This window comes from Dipodomys merriami, unplaced genomic scaffold (genome assembly GCF_024711535.1).
Source record: "Dipodomys merriami isolate MVZ:Mamm:240054 unplaced genomic scaffold, mDipMer1.0.p SCAF_291, whole genome shotgun sequence".
Taxonomy (NCBI): Eukaryota; Metazoa; Chordata; class Mammalia; order Rodentia; family Heteromyidae; genus Dipodomys; species Dipodomys merriami.
In genome coordinates this window covers 911,932-935,374 of record NW_027204393.1, presented here as the reverse complement: position 1 = coordinate 935,374, position 23,443 = coordinate 911,932, and the positions used below count along the sequence as shown (strand labels likewise).

General features: G+C 37.3%; 1 protein-coding gene and 1 non-coding gene across 6 annotated transcripts in view; both read right to left on the bottom strand.

Moving 5' to 3' along the window:
* The window catches only part of LOC138839072 (double-stranded RNA-binding protein Staufen homolog 2), a 289,434-nt gene that overhangs the window by 200,827 nt on the left and 65,164 nt on the right, over window positions 1-23,443 (bottom strand). The gene's annotated exons all lie outside the window — the stretch shown is intronic.
* Window positions 10,044-10,152, bottom strand: LOC138839080 (U6 spliceosomal RNA). The gene has a single exon (XR_011375832.1). It is a non-coding gene; the product is annotated as a U6 spliceosomal RNA (small nuclear RNA).

Genomic DNA, 23,443 nt, shown 5'->3' with positions numbered 1-23,443 from the left:
CAGAATAAAGAAGGCTCAGGAAATAAGTTGTCTGTCTTCCTTCTTGGATATTCCAAAATATTTCTATAATGCTTCAGCAACCTCTCATGCTTTTTGTTATTGCCTCATAAATAATGACCTTAAGCTACCAGCTCCTCAAAGAAGAGCAAAGAGAGCAGGCACTGCTACTCCTTTGGGGGAGGTCCAGGAAGGATGAGTCAGGTGGACAGAGCTCTAGCCTTTCATCTCATACTCAGTGGTGTCCAAACAATGCTGGTTCTAAAGTAAGGACAGTAGTTTCACAATTCTTTAAGAAACCTCACATTGGCTCATGGATAGTTCAAAAGTGCCAATGCACTTTAAGATTAGTAGGTAGTGGGCAAAAAAATTAAGTGTAAAATAATGAGTATTACTATGTCAACTTTAAAATTTTTATGTCTTATGTCTTAAGGGAAATTTATTTACATGTTGTGATTATGTTCCATACCAATCACAGTATAGGTGTCTAGAAGCTCATTTATCCTCAAAGAAAGGCATCTTGATCAGAGAATGTGAGAATGTTAACAAGTCATAAGGAAATAAAGAAATTAAGTGGGTCAAGAACTTAGTAACTAAAACCAAGAGAAAGCCTGGGAAATTAATGAATGATAAGCTCCCAGAAAACATGAACTGAGGAAAGCAGTAAGATATGATGAGAATAATACCTGAGATGATTAATTACACAGTCCAAATATTACTGCCAGAGAACTTGAACATTACCCAGAAGGAAAAGAGAATAACCAGACAGCTGAGGCTACTTATGTTGATCTCAATGAGAAATGGAGGAGCACAAAAATAACTTAATTCCTATTTTAAAATAGAATATATAGATAGCTAAAGAGTTCAATACATTTTTTTAAATGTCTTGTTGCCTTTATTAGTTTGGAAAAGGCTTTCTATAAACTCCTAAAAAGACATGATGTCAAGCAAAAACTCTATTCAAACCCAGTATGTAAGATTCCTTAAGTAGGGCAGGGATGGTGGCTCAGTGGTAGAGTGCTTGCCTTGCATGCCTGAGACCCTGAGTTCGATTTCTCAGCACCACATAAGTAAAAAGAAAAAAAGCCGGAAGTGACACTGTGGCTCAAGTGGTAGAGCACTAGCCTTGAGCTGAAGAGCTGAGGGACAAGCGCCCAGGCCCAGAGTTCAGGCCCCACGACTGGACCAAAAAAAAAAAAAAAAAAAGATTCCTTAAGTAGTAGAGGAAATTATATGGAGAATTCTGAAAACCTGAGACTCACATGAGAGTAAAGTAAAAATGCATCTTAAGCAAATTTTACTTATTATGTTTTTTGCTACTTTCTTAATAATTTAAGAAACAAAAGAAAGATTTGCAAATCTGACTGTACAATCTTATTTGCAAAGGGAACACTTATGAGACAAAGAAACCTGCAACACAATGAGAGATTTAAGACTCTGAGAACTCTAAAGTAGGAGAACGATCAAGACTGACAAGAGCATGACCACAGCAATCTCCCAGGAAGCTAAATTACCCCAGTTATGCAGAAGAAACATGGACAGAAACTGAACACTTCAGAGCTGGTTAACTCATGATGAAGTCAAGTAGATGAAGAGCTAAACTTATAATCTTACTTGTCACTTGTCTGTTTTATCAAAATGTAATTCTAGTAAAATCAAAATAAGCATATCCTTTTACTTCTCAAATTTAAGCAAGCCATAACTCCCCTGAAAGTGCTTGAGAACCCTTAAGGAAACCACATAATTCTTCAGCAAAGGGAAATGTTTAAAGTAAATGATGCACAGGCTATTTCCAGGACTGGAGTCCCTAAAGGCCAAAAGGAGACTGATTTCTGCTCACACACATACGACAAAGGAAGTCTCACTCACTGAGGTCCTAGTGTCTGCTATCTAGCATGATGCCTAGCACTTTAAAAGGAGTCAAACAATATTTATTAAATGATGGTGCAATCATAGCTAAACTTTCTAAGCAGTTTACTAGATGCCTATATTGAGCATTCAGTGACTCAAGGAAATATTCGTAGTAGCCCTGGGGAAAACACTATTACTATTTCCATTTTATAGTTGCAAAACTAAAGAACAGAGAGATTAGGTAACTTGGTCTAGGTGGAGCCAGGTAGATGGGCTCCATAAGTCCCTTAAACCACAATATTACACCACTATCATCTCCCCAAGGTGAGCAAACATGAGGAACAAAATGGGATGAACCAAGGCCAGGCTCGTGTCCATGTGTGAGTAAAGCAAATCAGGCCTCAGAGGAAGCAAGTTCAAAGTAAAAGAATCGTGTAGGATCCGGCTAGGGAAGGTCAGGGGCAGACTCCCTTAATTGTAACAACAGGCTCCAAATCTATAGACCTGGGGAATGAATTCATCTTGAGGCAGCTGCTTTCACCCTTGCTTATAAAATGGAGGCATGTGAGAAGCTTTAAAAAAAAAATAATAACAGTAAATCAGTAAGAAAAAGTTACTAAAGCAATAGAAAGTCAGGCCAATTAACCAGCAAAAAGCCAGAACATCTATATCCTACCACTTACTGTTTTTTTAGAACTCTTTACAAGGTGTCTCCAATTATTCCTTTCCAAACTGAATGACATCAACTGTTTCTGGAAACACACACACACACACACACACACACACACACACACTACACACACACTACACACACACACACACACACACACACACACACACACACACACAAACACACACACACAGAGTCTGTGAACATTCAAATGGTTTCAAAAGAAAATGCTACCCCTACTGTGTATGTGCTGGGGCATGCACATGCCTGCGCATGCGTGAATGTGCATATGTGCGTGTGTGTGTGGGTGTGGGTGTGGGTGCGTGCACGTGTGCGTGCTGAGGATTGAACTCAGCCTCAGTGCTGTTGATGAGCTTCTTTTGCTCAAGGCTAGTGATCTATCACTTAAGCCACAGCTCCACTTCCAGCCTTTTTTAGTAGTATATTAGAGATAGGAGTCTCACAGACTTTCCTGCCTGGGCTGCTTCAAACCATGATCTTCAGTTCTCAGACTTCTGAGTAACTAGGATTGCAAATGTAAGTCACCACTATCCAGCTCCCTATCCCTAAAAAACTTGACATGAACTATGATCAGTATTTTGGCACAAAAAGAAAACAAATACAAACTCTTTAATATATTGTTTAGGATGTATTCATTTTGATAAGAGAGCTTAATTATAGAACGTTTTTTCTATATGATAATATATCAATTTTACTAGTTCTTTTGGTCTTGGGATAGTTTGTGTTCTATATTTTTAGTCTACTTGCCAATCCTTTTATATGAGGCCAAGGACACTCTGGGGAATCAAACCCAGTCTCCTTAAGTAGGGTATTATCCTCAAATGATCTTTTTTTGTTGTTTTTTTTTTGTTTTGCTAGTCATGGTGCCTGAACTCTGGGCCTGGGCACTGTCCCTCAGCTCTTCAGCTCAAGGCTAGTGCTCTACCACTTGAACCACAGCACCACTTCCAGCTTTTTCTGCTTATGTGGTGCTAAGGAATCGATCCCAGGGCCTCATGCATGCAAGGCAAGCACTCTACCACTGAGCCACCTTCCCAGCCCCTCCTCAAATTATCTTTATACCTAACAAACTAATAAGAATAGAAACTGAAAATACTTAAGAATTAATTTTCTTTTCTTTTCTTTTTTTCTTGCTGGTCCTAGGACTTGAACTTGGGGCCTGGGCACTGTTCCTAAGCTTCTTTGTGCTCAAAGCTAGTGCTCTACCACTTGCTCTACCACTAAGCTTTTTCTGAGTGAAATTGGAGATAAGAGTCTCACAAACTTTTCTGTCCAAACTGGCTTTGGTGATCCTCAGATCTCAGCCTCCAGAATAGGTAGGATTACAGGCGTGAGCCACTGGCACCCAATTCTTAAGAATTCTTAAGTGATGGAGATGCTGTTCTTCTTACAGAACATGTGACCCTACATTTTTTGTGCTGACAAGAATCTAATACAGAAGGATCTACAAAAGGAATGGGACTGAAAATCAAAGTCATTGAAACCTAGCAGCATTCATCTATAGCTTTTTTCATCATAAGAAAATAGTACTACAGGGCTAGGAATGTGGCTTAGTGATAGAGTGATTGCCTAGCATGCATGAAGCCCAGGGTTCAATTCTTCAGTACCATATAAACAGAAAAGGCCAAAAGTGGAGCTGTGTCTCAAAGTGGTAGAGCATTAGCCTTAAGTGTTAGAGAGCTATATTTGGTGTAGATACCTTCTTTCTTTTCAACCGTCTCAGAAAACTAACTTTTTGTATTACAACTAAAACTGACATTTAAAAACACAGCATTTTAAGTAAATAAAGACAGTTGGTACACCATTAAAACTTCATGATTAATGGTGAACACTAAAACAACATTTCATTAACCTTGTTCTAATTTGATGTTTTAATTTCTTCCAAACCATTTATGAAGAGAAATAAATCCATCTTCAAAATTACTGAACTGTGGAAACAAAAATTGAACCAATCAGCTCAAAAGTCAACTAGTGGGCTAGCTATCAAATAGACATCACAATATCTACATCAAATTATATAAAATTACCTGGTAATATTCAAATCAAATAAGCAAAACATTCTAAGACTACTATTTGTGTTAGGAAAAAAGTAAACTGCTAACTCATTCAGCCAGTTAAACTCAAGGACATTATTCTGTAAAATTATCTGAAAAAAAAATATTTAAAAAAGGACATATGCCTATCAAAGTCAACTTCAAATATAAGCATTTTCCCCATTAAATCAAGTACACAGGAAAAATATAAAACTATTCTAAAACACAAAATCTTTTCATTAGATAAATTAATTGTACAAAGGACTTATTGTGACATTCCCATTCTTGGATTAAATTCACCCTCTATTACTCTTTCATAGGTCTTCTCCACATGCCTTCATTTCTTAAAATTCAAATACTTCCTGGAATAATATACAATATTCACACTGTTTACTGATCAACAGGAAAAAAGAAAATGAAATTAAAATGTTTCATTTATCAAAAAATAGAAAAGGACAGAACCATCAGGTACAAATGTGTAAAAATTATTAGAGGGCAATGATTTGGAGAATTTGTCATATGGAAGACCTTAGGCATCTGTAGGTAAATAGGTCCAAGGAGATCACCACTGAGGAAAAATGTGCAAATACTCAATTTGTAGTGTCCAGTGCATGCTACAAGGTGGACCTTTGAATAATTTTTCAAATAATTCCACCCAAAATCTCTACCTTTCAACAGATTTATAACTTTTTACTTTATTACTTAAGTATATTCACTTCATACTTTTTGGAAGGCCTACTTTCACAAAATTAAAGGCAAAACACAAAAGGATTTAAATACAACTGAAGATAACTCAACTCTCTAAGAGCTTCTCATATCAGCTGAGGCTATATATGTTCAGGGCGTTAATTTTTTACATTTGCAATTTCTATTATTTATTTTTATTTTTTTGCCAGTCTTGGGGCTCAGGGTCTGGGCACTGTTACTGAGTGGTAGCTTAAGGCTACCACCCTACCACTTGAGCCACAGAGCCACTTCTGCCTTTTTCTATTTATGTGGTACTGAGGAATCAAACCCAGGGCTTCATGCATGCTAGGTAAGCACTCTACCACTAAGCCACATTCTCAGCCCTCTTTTATTTCTTAAAATGAGTTGTTTTTATCACAGTTGGTCAAAAGTATTGTACAATAATACCTGTGATTAAAGCAGGCTCATTGTACATAAAATGTAGCTTTCTATATTTCATAAATGTATCAATAAATCCCTAAACTCTCACTCACTCAATATTAACCAATGGCTACCACACTTTCTAAAAGAGGCAGACAATAAATACCTTAGACATTGCAGGCCCAATGTTGTCTGCATATCTCTTGAACACTGCTGTAGTGTTGTAGCATGAATACAGTCCTAGATAATACATAAGCCAGTATGCATGGCTATACTCCAATAATATTTTATTAATTGATAATATAATCTCAATTAAATGTAATTTTCACACATCATCAAGTCTTTCTTTTTTTTGGTAAATCGTGGGGTGTGAACCCTGGGCCTGGGTGCTGTCCCTCAGCTCTTCAGCTCAAGGCTAGCACTCTACCACTAGAACTACAACACCACTTCCAGTTTTCTAGTGCTTAATTGGAGGTAAGAGTCTCATGGACTTTCCTTCTTGGGCTGGCTTTGAATCACGGTCCTCAGATCTCAGCCTCCTAAGAAGCTAGGATTATATGCATGAGCCACCAGCATATGGCCATCAAATATTTTTCTTCTTATTTCCTCTTCAAAGAAGTCTCTCTTTAAGTCTTTAGCCCATTTATTAATCAGGTAGTTGTTTATTTGAGGATTTGTTGTTGGGGAGGGGTTAATTTTTTGAATTCTAAATATATTTTACATATTAGGCCCTTGTCCGCTGTATGGCTAGTCGAAGATCTTCTCCCAATCCATGGGCTTTCTATTGATCTTGCTAGCTGTGTCCTTTGCCATTAAGAAACTGCAGTTTCATGCAATCCAATTTATCCAAACTTTCTTTGATTTGTTGTGTTTCTGGGTCTCCATTAAGAAAGTTTCAGCCTATGCCAAGGAGCCCTAGAGTTTTTCCTATTCCTTCCTGTAATGTTTTCAGGGTGTCTGCTTTGACTTTGATGGCCAATAGATACATGAAGTGCTCAACTTCTCTAGCCATAAAAGAAATGCAAATCAAAACAACATTGAGATTCTACCTCATCCCAGTAAGAATGGATATAATCAAGAAATCTAACAACAGCAGATATTGGAGAGAATTGTGGCCCAAAGGGAACTCTACTGCAGTGTTGGTGAGAGTGTAAACTTGTTCAACCACTTTGGAAAGCAGCATGGAGGTTCCTCAAAAGATTCCACATAGTGCTCCCCTATGACCCAGCAATCTCTCTTTTAGGCATTTACCCAAACAATCACAAACAAGGCCATACTAAAGTTACCAGCACAACTATGTTTATTGCAGCATTATTCTCCATAGCTAAGAAATGGAGCCAACCCAGATGCCCCTCAGTAGATGAATGGATCAAGAAAATGTGATACACACACACACACACACACACACACACACACACACACACACACACACACACACAATGGAATTCTGTGCCTCCATCAGAAAGAATGACACTGTCCCATTTGTTAGGAAATGGAAAGACTTAGAAAAAAATTATACTAAGTCAAGTAAGCCAGACCCAAAGAAACATAGGTCCCATGTGCAATAACTAGTATACGTCTAGGATAACCTTACCAGACAAGTAAACAAGTAGAAAAGGCCAAAAGCTATGCACATATGACCATATAAGATGCTGCTAAGCGAAATCAACCCCAAGATAGACACACAAGAGGGTTTATCTTCGTTGCTGTTGTGTTTAATGTACTTATAATGTACTATGTAATTTCTTTTGTTTCTTTTATATGTTCTTCCCTATTGGTTTAACCCGTTTTCACTGTTTTTGATTCTGGTTCCCTCCATCTTGTATATACACTTTTCTAATTTGGGGAGGGGAAGGGAAATAACAACAACGCTGTAACCAAGATACAGGCTGACCCATTTTAACAATGAGATGTACAAGACACCATGCTAAAAACGAACTCTACAATGTTGGGGAGGGGGGAATTGGAGGTGGGGAGAGAAAGAATGGCTGGGGAAAAACAAAGGAGGGGGTAACAATGCTTGACAAGAAATGTACTCATTACCTTACTCATGTAACTGTAACCCTTCTGTAGGGTATCTTTACAATAAAAATTTTTTTTTAATTTTTCTTCTACTTTTTTCTCATGGTTTTTAAATGTGCAGCTTTAAATTATAAGAGTGATACAAAAAATAGCAACCCTGCTTTTGGTCTGTAAGCCATGGTTTGCCAGTCCCCAATTTTAAAATGCATCAACAGTATTTATTAGAAATATTTTCCAAATACTCTTCTCAATAATAAATTATACATAATGTTGCATTTTACTATACCATTATTTTTTAATTTTATTTTATTGTAAAAATGCTGTACAGAGGGGTTATAGTTACATGAGTAAGGTAATGAGTACATTTCTTGTCAAGCATTGTTATCCCTACCTGTTTTTCTCCTACTACCCCTTTTTTCCCCGACCTCCCTCACATCCCCACCCAAGGCTGTATAGTTCATTTCCAACATGGTGTCTTGTGAGTATCATTGTTGCAATAGGTCATCCTGTGTCCTTGTTTCAGCATTTTGTTATTCCCCGACCCCTCCCCAAATTAGATAAACGTATATACAAGATGCAAGGTACTAAAATCAAATACAGTGACAACAGGGGATATACCATAGGGGGAAGAACATACAAAAGAAAAAAAAATCACTTAGTACATTAAAAACAACAACAAAAATAAAGACGTCTTATGTCCATATCTTGGGAGTTCATTTCACTTAGAATCATCTTACATATGTACATAGCAATCATCTTACATATGTACATAGCTTTTGAGCTTTTCTGCTCATCTGATAATATTATCCCAGACATATACTCTGGAAAGCAGTATGTAGGTTCCTCAAAAGACTAAACATAGAGCTCCCCTATGACCCAGCAATCCCACTTCTGGGCATTTACCCAAATGATCACAAACAAGGCCATACTAAAGCTACCAGCACAACTATGCTTATTGCAGCATTATTCACCATAGCAAAGATAAGGAACCAATCCAAATGCCCCTCAGGTGAATGGATGGATGGATAGATGGATGGAATGGATCAAGAAAATGTGATACACACACACACACACACACACACACACACACACACACACACACACACACACACAGTGGAATTCTATGCTTTCATCAGAAATAATAACACCGCCTCATTTGTTAGGAAATGGAAAGACTCGGAAAAAATCATACTGAAGTAAGCCAGACCCAAAGAAATATAGGTCCCATGGTTTCCCTTATTTGCAATAATTACTATACCATTATTTTTTCCATATACTAACTTTACCATTATCCACTAAGTTAATGGTTAGAAAAAAAGAAAGCTAAGAGAGCTAAAATATTATTCATATTTCAAAGGCACAAAAAGGAGGCAATAGGGCTGGGAATGTGGCTTAGTGGTAGAGTGCTTGTCTAGCATGCGTGAAGCCATGGGTCTGATTCCTCAGTACTGCATAAACAGAAAAGGCCAGAAGTGGTACTGTGACTCAATAGGTAGAGTACTAACCTTGAGCAAAAGAAGCTTAGGGATAGTGCCCAAGCCTTGAGTTCAAGCCCCAGGACTGCCAAAAAAAAAATCAAGAAAAGGGCTGGGAAGGTGGCTCAGTGGTAGAGTGCTTGCCTTGCATGCATGAGGCCCTGGGTTCGATTCCTCAGCACCACATAAGCAAAAAGAAAAAAGCCGGAAGTGGCACTGTGGCTCAAATGGTAGAGTGCTAGCCTTGAGCTGAAGAGCTGAGGGACAGCGCCCAGGCCCAGAGTTCAGGCCCACGACTGGACCCAAAAAAAAAAAAAAAAAAAAAAAAAATCAAGAAAAGAGAGGCAATAAAAAGAAAAAAAAGGGACATTTCACTACACATTCCCTAGGTCATAAATTTCACATGGAATTAAACTTAAGTCTATGTATTTGCCCACTGAAGTTACTGCATACATTTATGCCAAATTTAGAACTTCATTAACCCCCAATGAAATATAATATTAAAATGTGGTCAAAAAATTCTGGCATTTTCATAATTAATGCTATTCCATATGGTAATAATGAAATGTCTTAGAAGAATCACAGATCTAATATAAAAACTGTGTTGTTTTAGCTTACCTATTTTTTAATTTTTTATTTACAAATACACAAAAGGGTTATGAGTTAGCATGTCCAATTATGTGTACAGTGCATCTTGAACAGTCACTCCTTCCATCATTCTACCTCCCCATTCTACCTATCCCTTCCCCTACCAGTCACATTCACAGTTATATGGCTACATTCAGCCACCATTCCCTTTTCCATTCATCTTACCTCCTCCTATTAACCACATTCAAAATATGCTTCAACTTCCTGATATTCATTTTGTTAAACTGTTAATGGTTCAGAGCTGGAATTTGTGTTATCCTTGCTCAGAGGCCATGATAATCTTCTCAGCATCGTTCCAATCTCAATATTTGTGCTGCCGAAGAACCACAGTTTACCTTTAACTAGTTAAGATCTTGAGCACGTAATACAATCTAGTGTTTCCTAAAGTCTATTTTATATTCAAAGATAATTCATTAACATAATAGAGTTCTTGGCCTACTGAGTCTGAGAAATACTATCATTATACATTTCTACAAGATTTATAAAGTACATAAATAAGCACAGAAATAGTGTGGGGATGAAATCCATTGGTTTAATCTTGTACTTGCCTAACCTGTTCAATTACCTGCTTTGGTTCAGTACTTACATTCCAAAAATCTAAAACTGCTTAAAACATCCTTTGAATTTTTTCAAATCTCTCATACAGATTAGATAAATAAACCTATGGGATACAGGGAATATTGTTGTAAACTCTAACATCCTTTCAGGGAAATAAAGAGTCATGACATCATGGTTTCTTCAACACCTAGTAGCCTGCCCAGATCATCAAAAGTTTTACTTTTTTTTTTTTTTTTGGGGGGGGGGGGATCTGGTCATGGGCCTGAACTCTGGGCCTGGGCGCTGTCCCTCAGCTCTTCAGCTAGGCTAGCGCTCTATCACTTGAACCACAGAGCCACTTCCGGGTTTTTTTCTCTGCTTATGTGGTGCTGAGGAACCGAACCTAGGGCCTCATGCATGCAAGGCAAGCACTCTAACACTGAGCAACCTTCCCAACCTTCAACACAAGTTTTGTTTCTGTTCCTATTCACTCATAAAAAGCTCTTCTTATTGACCTACTCATACTTCTACCCTGTTGTTTATCTATGTAAATATAGTTGGATCTCCTCCTACTTAGAAATGTGAAGAGGATGACTAGATTTTTTAGGTTAATATTGAAAGATCTAGCCACTTCCAGCTTCATCTCATGATATTACTTCTTTTTGCTTTTTGTAGATACTAACTCCATAGAGAAAAAAAACAGGGAAAGAAAAAAGACTAGAATGTCTGGGTGGGGTAGAGTATAATTTTAACTGCAATGGCCATGAAAGACAAGACTAAATAGATTACATTAGATCACCATGGTGGATGAGAAGGAGGGGGAAAAAAAAGAATAACACTCGAAAATGGGAGCATTCTTTGGAAAATGCAGCCAATGTGGTGAAAGTGTCATGATAGAGAGCAATGTGTAAGTGTATGTGTATATGCATATATATATGTATATATACATACACCTATACATACATAGATATATACACATATACACACAAGCATGTGTGTATATGATAGATATATACACATATACACACAAGCATGTGTGTATATGTGCATATATTTGTGTATATGTGTTTATACACATATATATGTGAACATACAAAACCCATAAATACTCTATTCCTCTATGTATTAATGAACATGCTATCTTATACATATACACACAGGAAATCATCTGCACTTGATTCCTCCATGAGAGGAATAATGCTCCTGTGACACAGTCAGTGGAAGTGAAACTGGGTACACTCTAAAACCCCAAAAGTGCTTCTAAGACAAAAATGGAACATATACTTAGAGTTTAGTTTTAAATGTAGGGCTAAACTTAGTTTCAAACTAAGAGACAGAATTCATACAGAAAGAAGTCCATATGGTGAGAAGGCCAGTGAATCACAGCTGTGGTTTTGTTTTTTTTTGTTTTTTGTTTTTTTTTTAGTCTGGTTGTGGGGCCTGAACTCTGGGTCTGGGAGCTGTCCCTCAGCTCTTTAGCTCAAGGGTAGTGCTCTACCACTTGAGCCACAGCGCCACTTCCGGCTTTTTTCTTTTTGGTTATGTGGTGCTGAGGAATCGAACCCAGGGCCTCATGCATGCAAGGCAAGCATTCTACCACTGAACCACCTTCCCAGCCCCATAGCTGTGGTTTTAAACACAATACAAAAAGATGTAAGGAAGCTGAAGCAGGCAGATCACAAGTCTGAGACCACAGGAAAACATTCATAAATAAGTAAATACTTAAGTGTATTCTCTGACCATATGGAATTATTGGAGTAAATGTAATAACAAAGGTAAAAGGACAAATCTCCAAGGACATAGTAAATACATATCTAAAACTACCTACAAGTCAAAGACAAAGTATCAAGAGAAATCTCAAAACTACACTTACTTGAACAAAACTGAACTACAACATGCCAAAATTTGTGAAATGCAGCTTCCTAACTTTCTAGAAAGCTAAACAATCCATTACCATACTCCCCATCTATATATTCCTGATCATATACACCAAAGAAGCTAACATGTCCACAAAAAAAACAAACACAAATATAAGTAGTAGCTTTATTCATAACAACTAAAATCTGGATATCTTACTATACCATAGAACACTATAAAAAAAGTCACATGCTAAGCCAGTGCCAGGGACTCACACCTGTAACTAACTACTCAGAAGGCTGAGATATGAGAATGGTTCAAGCCAGCAGAGAAGTTTGTGAGGCTCCAGAAGTGGAGCTGTGGCTCAAGTGATAGAGCACTACCCTTGAGCAAAAAAGTTCAGGGACAGCACTCAGGCCCTGAGTTCAAGCCACAGGACCAGCACCAAAAAAAAATAGGGCACTAAATCATGTAAATAACATTCTTGGAATGATAAACCCACAAAAATGTAGAACAAACTGCTGGTTGAAAAGGGCTGAGGATGGTGGGCAGAAGGGTGATATGAAATTATAATAAAGGAACAGTAGCACTCTGCATGCACAGTTCTGTATCTCAAAATATGGTAAGGATATAATAAATACCCAATATGCAATTCTCTTTGACCTTTTAACCTCAGCCTTTAAAATCACCATAGTTCTTTACTGTAAATGGTTGTGACTTTCTGAAAAGGAATAGTTTGGGAATTTTTGTTTTTCCAATATGAATTTTTTTAATGAAGCTAATATGTGGTTTCTAAAGGCATCACACCAACAGAGAAGTTCAATGGCGTAACAGTTCAAAACTGTAAAACATAGAACAAGGTTTCCAAATGTTTCACATATCCGTAACACATGCTGGTCCTAAGGCTTGAATTCAGGGCCTGGGCACTGTCCCTGAGCTTCTTCTGCTCAAGATTAGCACTTTTACCACATGAGCCACAGCTCTGTGCTGAGGAAGGAGATGTGGGGAACAGTACTATCTATAAATAAAACTAGCATTCTAAATAAAAATAGCATTACAACTCGCGCCTAAAATCCTAGCTACTCAGGAGGCCGAGATCTGAGGATTGTGGTTTGCAGCAGCCTAGGCAGGAAAGTCCAAAAAATTCTTACCTCCAATTAACCACCAGAAAACCAGAAGTAGAGCTGTAGCTGAAAGTAGTAGAGTGCTAGCTAGCCTTGAGCAAAAGAACTCAGGGACAGTGCCCAGACCATGAGTTTAAGCCCCAAGACCAACAAAACAAAAACTTTCCAAAGGCATTTAAATTAAGTAATTTCCAAAGAGGAGTGAATCCCCAGCAACTTAGGAAACCTAGTTACCCAGAACACCTTGTTTTCTGAGAACTGAGGTTAAATATATGTGTGTGTGAGATTATATATTATATTATATTTATATATAATTAAAGCATCTGTAGAAGGGATATGGTATGCAACATTTCCCATAATTCTTTCAAATCCTTTATCTTACAGAGTACCTTAAAATACTGGCTTAAGCAGTATATGTGTGTATACATACATATATGTATACTTTGATATATATAATATATACTTTTCAAACTTTATGTATCTATTACAAACTTTAATTTAAAAGCCCTAATGTGTTTAGGTTAGTGAAGGTGAATGAAGAAAGCAAGACTTATTTTCATACCAATATCACAACCTCGTTAAAATTTTCAAATAGATTTTAGCTTTAACTAAAAAAAATTCCATTCATTTAAGTGTTGTAGATATTAAGCTCATATCTCAAAAGCATTCAAACATTTCAAACTCTTGTGCCAAAGATAAATTCATGCTGCCCTCTAATGGTTCAATTTAGTTTTTCCTGTATTACATGAGAAAGATGATGATAAATACAATTTCTTTATATTATAAATGAAGAATGACATCAAATAGTGAAGGGGGAAAAAACATCAATTTTGGGTATAATTAAATTCAAAATTAACTACATTTGCTATATTCATAATGAAGACTCCTGAATATCAAGTCATTTCCATTTCCATTTGCTTATGCATGTGTCAACCAAGTCAAAACTATAGACTTCTGCTGTGTATTCTGCAACCGTCTTCTCAAATTTAGCTTCTTTTCAAATAAGTCTATGACAATAATACTCCAGCTTAAGTGTTCATATCCCACTAAAGAATTAGGAAACTTATATACATTTTTACATGTTTACTATATCCAAAAATTTAAAGAGCATCTAACATTTTAATTAGCATACAAAACTTTTCATTAGAAAAAATAATAGCTTCTGTAATATAAAAAGTATATTTGTGGTTTATTTTAAAATTAACACTTTTACTACTTTAAAAGAATCCAAAGGAATCTAAATTACGCAGCAAGTTGATACATACCTACTTAAAAATACATATGCTCTATTAAATATGTCGGAAATTCTACATTGCTTTTTTATTTTCTTCAAGTTCCCTTTTGTTCCACTATCCCCATAGAACTTTAACTTGTAATACTTTATGGATGAAAATTTGTTGGCATTAGGTAAGTCCATAAGTACCAACATAAGTAACTTATTGAAGAGAATTCAGCAAGTAAGAGCAAGGACTGACAAATGAGATGACATCAACCAAAAAGCTATATATCTGACAAGAGATTAACAACCACTACATATAGGAAGCTCAAAAATGAACTCTCGAAGAACTAACATGCCATTTAATAAATGGGCAAATAAACTTAACAACCAGTTCTCAAAAAAAGTACAAATAGCCAACTAATACATAAAGAAACATCCCTGGCCATAAAAGAAATTCAGTCAAAACAAGATTAAATTGAGAGTTCATCTCAGTCCAGTCAAAGTAGCATCATCAAAAATATACAAATGCTAACAATGTGTAGCACTGCTGGTAAGAATGTAATCTAATGCAACCATTACAGAAATGAATATGGAGGATTCTCAAAAAACCAAAAATAGAAGGAGCAAACTATCTGGGGATATCATTCTTGGGCATGTATCTAAAAGAATGCAAGTCAGGACACCATAGAGGCTCACTCACATTCACTGCACCAGGATTTGTAATAGCTAAGCTATGAAAACACCCCAAATGTTCTACAACTGATGAACAGATCAAGAAAATGTGAAATACATATGCACACAATGGAATATTATTCAGCTATAAAGAAGAATGATGTTGTTTGCAGGGAAATCAATGGAACTGGAGTTCCAGGTTCAGAAGGAAAAATATTGCATTTTTTCTCAGAAAAAAAGAGGGAAGAAAAGAGGGGGAATAAAGGAGGGAGAGAGGGAGAGAGAGGGAGAAGGAGGAGAGAGAGAGAGAAAGAGAGAGAGAGAATACTGTGGCAACTGTTTGAGAGGAATAAAGAGAGGGGAGAGCTCAAGCTTGTAATCCTAACTATTCAGGAGGCTGAGATATGAGGATTGTGGTTCAAAGAAAGTTCATGAAATTCCTCTCCAATTACCTACCAGAAAACCAGAAGTGGAGCTATGGCTCAAGTGGTAAAGTGTTAGCCTTGAGCAAAAAAGCTCAGGGACAGTGAGTTTAAGCCCCTGAATTCAAGCCCCATGACCAACCAAAAAAAGGGGGGAAGGAGAAAAGAGAATGTTAGGGCATGCACAATATCAAAATATCTGTGAATAAAGAGAGCAAAATAGCAACCACTGAAAGCTGTTGAATAATAGGGGAGAGTAGAGATGGGAAAGTGAGAGTATAGACGAGGAACAACCTGATTGAAGTACTATATATGCTGTGTGAAATCCCATAGTGAAAGCTCTCTGAATAATTAATATACACTTTAAAAGAGAAAACATGAGTTACATAAAACCAGGTCTAGGATATAGGCACATTTAATAGAAGGAGAAAGGTAAACAGAGAATGGTGAAAGAAGGCAAATGTGGTCATCATACCTCATGTACATGTGTGAAAGGGGGAAAACATGTTGGGATTTGTTTGGGAAGGAGGTAGAGGGATGAAGGAGAGTGATGAAGGGGGTAAGTGTGATCAGATACATTGTATGCACATATGGAGGTGTCAGAATGAAACCTTGTACCACTAATGTGAGAGAAAAAGAAGTCACTGGAATTGCTACAGCAAAGCCACTCAAGTTTTTTGCATTTTGGTTTTTTTTTTCTGTTTCAGAACTTACACTGTGATGCACCATTGGGTATTTTTTTGAGACAAGGTCTCACTATGTAGCACAGATTGGCCTAGAACTTGCTATGTAGCCCAAGCTGTCCTTGAATTTGTGATCTTGTCTCACCCTCTGGAGTAACAGGATTACAGCTATTTGCTACTACACTGGCCAAAATTATTTTTAATTGATAAAGCAACTTATGATTTGAAGATCTTTCAATTTGTTAAAAGAAAGCAACTAGATACTTCCTGACTTTAAAATGTTACACATTTACTACAATTATTCTGTTTCTAAATTTCTGTAGAATATTCCAAGATTGTTTCTAGTGATTATATCTGTAATTCTTTTACTTAGAAACTTAGTTTTATCTATTCAGTCATGGCTGACAATCAGTAACAGAAACTGTGGAAAGCAAAATAACCAATAACCAGTAAGTACAGACAGCTACATCTTGTTCCTATAAACTGACTTTTCTCCTTTAACTGTACCAGCAAATACCTCTACGACAATGCTAAATAGCTTTGGTGTCAGTGTGCCTTGTTCTTGATCTTGGTGTTGAATTAATTAACCCTCTAAGCACTTTATGGCCTCTGGAGTAACAGCCTTTGGCATTTATCACTATGAGTGATAATCATCTGTCCTCCCCCACTAGGCTACAAGCTACAGAGTAAGAGTCCTACCTATCTTTGTGCTTACTAGCCTCTCCCATCTCAAGCTGACTGGTTGATCTGATATTCACATATTAAATGGATCTGTCTAAAAATATAAAACTAGTGTTAAGTGTATCCCAGACACATCTAGAATCTTGAACTAAGAGAACCAGGCATTGGTGACACATGCTTGTAATTGTCAGGATGAGATCTGAGACCATGTTTTGAAGCCATCCCAGACCACAGAGGATTCCACTCTCCCTCAGCTTTTTTTGCACAAGGCTAATGCTCTAGCACTTGAGACATACCTCCACTTCTGGCTTTTTGCTGGTTAACTGAATCTAAGAGTCTCACAGATTTTCACAGTCTGGCTTTGAACTGTGACCCTCAGATGTCAGCCTCTTGAGTAGCAAGGATTCTAGGCATGAGCCAGTAACACCTATTTTATGTCTCCTTCCAAAACATGACCAGCACTCACAGGACCCATGCTTCATTTATCTGACTGACCTCATTTCTAATAAACAATCTAAAACTAAAGCTGCCAACTTCTCTAGCCATGAAAGAAATGCAAATCAAGACAACACTGAGATTCCACCTCACCCCAGTTAGAATGGCAATAATCAAGAAATCTAACAATAACAGATGCTGGAGGGGATGTGGCCAAAAAGGAACCCTACTGCAATGTTGGTGGGAGTGTAAACTTGTTCAACCACTTTGGAAAGTAGTATGGAAGGTTCTCAAAAGGTTTCACATAGAGCTCCCCTATGACCCAAAGGATCACAAAGAGGCTATACTAAAACTACTATTGCAATGTTTATTGCAGCATTATTCTCCATAGCTAAGATATGGAACCAACCCAGATGCCCCTCAGTAAATGAATGGATCAAGAAAATGTGTGTGTGTGTGTGTGTGTGTGTGTGTGTGTCTGTCTGTCTGTCTGTCTGTCTGTCTGTCTGTCTGTAATGGAATTCTATGCCTCCATTAGAAAGAATGGCTCCGCCCCATTTGCTAGGAAATGGAAAGACTCAGAAAAAATTATTCTAAGTGAAGTAAGCCAGGCCCAAAGAAACATAGGTCCCATGCTTTCTCTTATTTGCAATAACTAGTATACGTCTAGGACACGCAGAAAAGGCCAAAACCTATGTATATATGACCATAGAAGATGATGCTAAGTGAACTGAATTCCAAGATAGGGACACAAGTGGTTTTATCTTTCTTGCTATTGTTTTTAATGTATTTATAATGTACTATGTGATTTTTTTGTTTCTTTTGTATGTTCTTCCCCCATGGTATAACCCGTTTTCACTGTATTTGATTCTGGTGCCCTGCATCTTGCATATACACTTTTCTAATTTGGGAAGGAGAAGGGAACTAACTAAATGCTGAAATAAAGATAAAGGTTGTCCCATGTAACAATGAGACATACAAGACACTATGTTGAAAATGAACTTTTCAACTTGTGGGGGGAGAAATGTGGGAGGTGGGGAGGGAAAGGATGGTAGAGGAAAAACAAAGGAGGATGTAACAATACCCGATAGGAAATGTACTCATTATCTTACTCATGTAACTGTAACCCCTCTGTACAGTATTTTTACAATAAACAATATATAGAAAAAGAAAAAAATAAAACTAGAGCTGCTCCATCACCTGTGTCTAGATCCTCCTCTCTTCTTTACTCTTATTGCTAGCATTTCAAGAGCTCACTGATACTCATCAGGTGGCATTGACAGAAAAATAGTAAGCCAAAATTAATACAAGATGCACTGCTCACTTAAGTAAAATGAGTGTTTATGGGCTGTTTGGGGAACTTTGCCAGCACTTATCACAAAATTTCTATGAGAAAATACATTCTAAGTTTCCAGTAACCAACATAAAAACAAACTTTGGAACATGACCTATTTTGATGATCATCCAAAATCTTACCCAAAACTATGAAGCACAGCACTACATTTCCAAGAAATCCGATTACTGCAGAAACTTTTATAAACATGTAATATAATTTTTCATCATTAACAGTCAAGAGCACTTGCTTTTACTTAAGGGGCTGAGACATAACTCAAGGTGTAGAACTTCTACCTAGCGAAGTGTAAAGTGCTGAGTTCAAGCCTCAGTACTGCCAGTAACAAATACAAACATACTAACACTTGCTTCCAAATCCAATTAGCATACCTTCTAAAAGGAAATAGTCAAAAATATGTGATTAAGTATAAGAAGAAACACCTGGAGGTAGGTTTTTGGTTTAGAAAGGAACTCCCCAGAATGGAAAGGGAAGAAAGCTTCAAGGTTTTCAAAATGTTCAGACTTATGACTTAACTGTGTGTTGGGAGGGGGGAGTGAGGGGGGGCAGATTCTAGGCATGACTACATTTTACCCCAAGGATATAACTTGATTCTTTAACTAGGAAAATAATTCCTAAACGGTCATAATATTCATTGCTATTTCCCTTATATTGGCTTTTTAAAGTAACTCTTAAACTTTTAGTATAAAAGATTTAGAGAGCCGGGCCCCATTGGCTCATGCCTGCAATCCTAGCTACTCAGGAGGCTGAGATATGAGGGTCACAGTTCAAAGCCAGTTGGGGCAGGAAAGTCCATGAGATTATTTTATCACCAATCAACTAAGCCCCTATCACACAAAAAAAAAAAAAAAAAAAAAAAAAACAGAAATGGAGCTGTGGCTCAAGGGGTAGAGTGCTATGGTTGAGGAAAAGAAGCTCAGGGACAGTGCCCAGGCCTGAGTTCAAGACCCAGGAAAGAAGAGAGAAGAGAGAGGGAGGGGGGAGGGGAGGGAAGGGAAGGAAAGGGAAGGGAAGGGAAGGGAAGGGAAGGGAAGGGAAGGGAAGGGAAGGGAAGGAGGGAGGGAAGGAAGGAGGGAAGGAAGGAGGAAAGAAAGAAAGAAAGAAAGAAAGAAAGAAAGAAAGAAAGAAAGAAAGAAAGAAAGAAAGGAAGGAAGGAAGGAAGGAAGGAAGGAAGGAAGGAAGGAAGGAAGGAAGGAAAGAAAGAAAGAAAGAAAAGAAAGAAAGAAAGAAAGAAAGGAAAGAAAGAAAGAAAGAAAGAAAGAAAGAAAGAAAGAAGGAAAAGAAAGAAAGAAGGAAAAGAAAGAAAGAAAGAGAAAGAGGGAGGGAGGGGGAAGAGGGAGGGGGAGGGGAAAGAGGGAGGGATGGAGGGATAAAGAGAAAGAGAGGAAAGAGAAAGAAAGAAAGAAAGAAAGAAAGAAAGAAAGAAAGAAAGAAAGAAAGAAAGAAAGAGAGAGAGAGAGAAAGAGAGAGAGATAGGAGGGGAGAGTGGGAGGAAGAAAGAGAAATAGAAAGAGGAAGGAAGGAAGGAAGGAAGGAAGGAAGGAAGGAAGGAAGGAAGGAAGGAAGGAAGGAAGCAAAGGAAGCAAAGGAAGCAAAGGAAGGAAAGAAGCAAATGAAGGGAGGGAGGGAGGGAGGGAGGGAGGGAGGGAGGGAGGGAGAGATTTCAATGGCATTTTTAAAACAAATAGACAAATAAAAATCAGACTGCAGTCAATCCCTAATTAATTTTTACTTAAGAACTGGCTTTATTTACTTCTGTTTTTGCTTTTAAGGAAGATATTTTAAAATGTTTAATTTTGTAGGAAAAAATATTTTATTTAATAAACAGCTATCTTTTTCATCCATAATTAAGTGGTGAGCTTGGGCCTGGCTGGTTGGTTCTAAAAGCAGAACAAAGGACTGTGGGATCCTGAATTTCTATCATAGGAAACTTATTTCCAAATCATTAGTATTTGAACAATAACTGATGGGGGGAAGGAAATAATCCAGAGCTACTATTCCTGCAGAAAAGGGAAAAGATCAAACATACAAAAAGATGTATATAAATAAAATGTTGCATACAATTAGATAAGGACTCCAGATTTCCTAAAGGTCATGTTTAGATCCCAAATAACTCCTGATTTGAACTGTTTTCCATGAGAAAAATAATTATCTGGGCTACCAAGGCAGTCTTAATTCAAAGTCAACTAAATTCCAACAAAGTCCAAAAGTATCCATATTTGCAATACAGACTCATTCATTCCTCAATAAAGACTATACCCAGAATAAGAGAATCATAATATAATTTTTAATGGGGCCGAGTTTTTTTAAGTCATTGTACAGAGTTACCATTTAGTAAAGCAGGTTATGAATACAATGCATCCTGATCAATGTCACTCCTTTCAACCTTCTCATCCACCCCTCCCCAGCCACCCCCTTCCCTCCCTCTTAATATTATAGGATATACATTGAATTCCTAACTCCATCCTCCCCTCTTCTCCTCTACATTCATTACCCCTTTCCTAGACCCCTTTCAGGTACCCTAGCTTCCTGATATTTATAATTAGACTATTTGAATTTTCCCTTGAATCTACCAGAAATAATTTTTTAATTTCTCAAAATAACAATGTTTAACAGAAGTACATTGGCATTCCGCTTCTTTTAAGAGCCAGGCACTGGTGGCTCAAGCCTGCAATCCTAGCTACTCAGGAGACTGAGATCAGAGGATCATTGTTTGTAGCCAGCCTAAGGAAGAAAGTCTATGTGTCTCTTGTCTCCAACTAAACACCAAAAAAGCTGGAAGAGAAGCTGTGCCTCAAGTGATAGAACACTGGCCTTCAACAACACAAAAGCTCAGACACAGTGCCCAGGCCCAGAGTTCTGACCAAAGAAATACTTATTTTAAGGAACTAAAAATAAAAACTATGATACAGTGGGGTAATGAGCAAATGTGAGATTCTTAATTACTTTATTAAATCCTGATAAGCAGTATTAGGAACACTATCCTCCAACTGGAGAGTAAGTTAACTGAGAAAAAGAAGGTTGCTCAAAACTACACAGCTATGAATCCAGCTGCACTGTCTTGTAGCTATACCACTTACAATATATGAAAGGCTAAGAACTACAGTAACAGTTATTGTGCAAAGGCAAATGCCAAGCAACTTACAGGCAAATTATTATTATCTTCCAACAGCCTATGAGATAAGAATTACTTCAATAAATAAGGCGTTTGGCCAAGTAAGTACTTAGTCAAATACTAGAGTGTAAAAATATGATGATTCTTAGAAATATCTTCAGCTTCAAGTAAAGTGGAGTATTGCAAAATGTATTTTTAAATTCAACTTTCTTGAGGTAAAATTTACATATAATGAAATGTGTCTATTTTAAGCTCAGGTTGATAAATTCTGACATGTATCATAGAACAACCATTAAAATCAAGATACAGAACATTGTTACTACCCCAAAAGCTTCTTGTACAGGAAATTCCAATCTCTACAGGCCAATCAACTACTTTCTGTCACTATAGAACAGTTGCATATCTATTCTAGAATTTCACAAAAACAGAATCCATAGTATATACATTATGTACCTGGCATTTTCCCTCAGCATAGCATTTTTGAGATTCACACATAACTATTGCATGGTTCAAAACTGCAGAATACTGTTCCAAAGGAGGGTTATATAACGATTTCTTTAATCATTTACCCAGCAATAGGCTGCATTGTCTCTAATATGGAGCAATTATAAAGAAAACATGTTACACACATTCATGTACAATTCTTCAAATAGCTCTCTTAATACATATAGATCTGGTGTGCAATTTCTGTGTAGCACGGTAAGCACATCTTTCACTTCCTAGGAAAGAATTCTAGGTGCTCCACCATGATACTTGTCTTGGTGACATATGAGTCAGTCTTTTCAGATTTAAGACTAGATTTCAGGCTTTAATTTGAATGGTCCTCATTATTAATCATTTTGACCATATTAATCATTCCTACCTCTCTCTTATTTTTTTTTTCTGGGTCTGGGGCTTGAACTCTGGGCCTGGGTGCTGTCTCTGAGCTTCTTTTGCTCAAAGCTAGCACTCTACCACTTGAGCCATAGCATGACTTCTGGCTTTTTCTGTTCATATGGTACTGAGGAATTGAACCCAGGGTTTTATGCATGGTAGGCACTCTACCACTAAGCCACATTTCTAGCCCTCGCTCTCCCTCATATATATGTATATATACATATATATATTAACCTCTTTCATAGTAAGAGTTTGTTCAAGACTTTGCACAATGCCCGGTGCCAGTGGCTCACGCCTGTAATCCTAGCTACTCAGGAGCCTGAGATCTGAGGATTACAGTTCAAAGCCAGCCCAGGCAGGAAAGTCAGTGAAACTTTTATCTCCAATTAACTACCAGAAAACCGGAAGTGGCTCTGTGGCTCTAGTGGTAGAGTGCTAGCCTTGAGCTGAAGAGCTGAGGGACAGCACCCAGGCCCAGAGATGAAGACCCACCACCAAAAAAAAAAAAAAAAAGATGGAACAATTTTGATTTTTTGATATTGACTTGTAGATATTCCTTTAAATATTCTAGAAACAAGTTATCTTTCAAACACATGTATTACAAATGTTTTCTTTTTATACATGCTTTGCTTTTTCATCTTTTTCTT